Genomic DNA, 1,306 nt, shown 5'->3' with positions numbered 1-1,306 from the left:
ATGTTACGATATGTTTTATCATGCATTAACATTGACGGTACAAAGTTTGAATTTTATTGCAGTATTGAGACCATTGAAAGAATGTCAAAGAACGCCTATGAACCCCCTCTAACAGGCCTGACACCGGTGAACCATCCTCGATATAAAGGATCTATAAGATTCTGTGGTAGCAAATCCCATTCTTCCTCCAGCGTAGACCTTACCAAGGTCTACAGCTCACCAAGTGACTGTCGACTTGCAGTGCCACGTCCAGGAGCGTCCTACATATGTTCGATGGATTTAAGTCTGATGATCGTGTTGGCCACGGCAATTGTTGGATAACTTCAGTTTCAAAATATTCCTCTACCACTTGAGCTCCATGTGCTGTGGCGTTGTAGTGCATGTAAAGAAAATCTGGGTCAACAGCGCCCATAAAAAGTAGCACTTAGGGTTCGATGATCTACCCTTTCTCTGATGGTGGAAGGATGGTACCGCATTCTCGTTGTCTCCAGATGAAATAATGTCTAGAATCTGTTTGTGGACTGAAACGGGACTTATCAGAGAACAGACCTGTACCCCATTTGTCAGAGCCCCAATTCACATGTTCATGGCACTTCTTTCGACGAGCTGTGCGGTGGTTTGTGGTTAAAGGGACACAAACCAGTGGCTTCCTTGCTCAGAGTCCACTTGAATTGAGCTTTCGTAACACAGTCAGGTTGGATATGTTTTCACTGGCCGCAGAAACCTCCAGAAACAGTTGATGACAGGACATCATAGGGTTCCATCTTGCTGTTAGAGCTAGATAGCGGTTTGTTCTGGTTGACCCAGCCCTGGGCGACCTTGGCCAGCTCCTCTTGTAATGGTTTCCGTCTGCTGAAAATGCTTCCATAGTGCCGAGACGACACTGACATAAGCCAACATAACACCTCCGCCTGCGATTGTCCAACTTCAAATCGAAAGGCCCGCCATCTCAAAGAATCATCTAAATGATGATGACTTGCCATCCTGAGTACTGGAGATGTGGCCATCCCACTGAACCAGCCAAAAAATGTGAATGAAGTGATGTGATCGCAATCCGTATTTTTATAGTCATCAATAATTTGCATAATGTGCATCTCTGTAAGGTGGTAGATCGATTTCCATTGGATACTCGGAATTTGTATGCCAGGAGGCCTATTACATCAAATATTTGCGTATAGTAAGTCGTTCGCACGCAGTTGTGTTAGAGCTTTTGTGCGAAGCGATGAGAAAGAGCAAATATATGAAGAATTTTGCATTCTAATATCTGCTTTTGTTCGATTGAATCCTGGAAGTTAATTGTTAAACC

This window comes from Mastigoproctus giganteus, chromosome 11 (assembly GCF_048544385.1).
Source record: "Mastigoproctus giganteus isolate SK-2022 chromosome 11, ASM4854438v1, whole genome shotgun sequence".
Lineage (NCBI taxonomy): Eukaryota > Metazoa > Arthropoda > Arachnida > Uropygi > Thelyphonidae > Mastigoproctus > Mastigoproctus giganteus.
Note: the sequence above shows the minus strand (reverse complement) of the source record.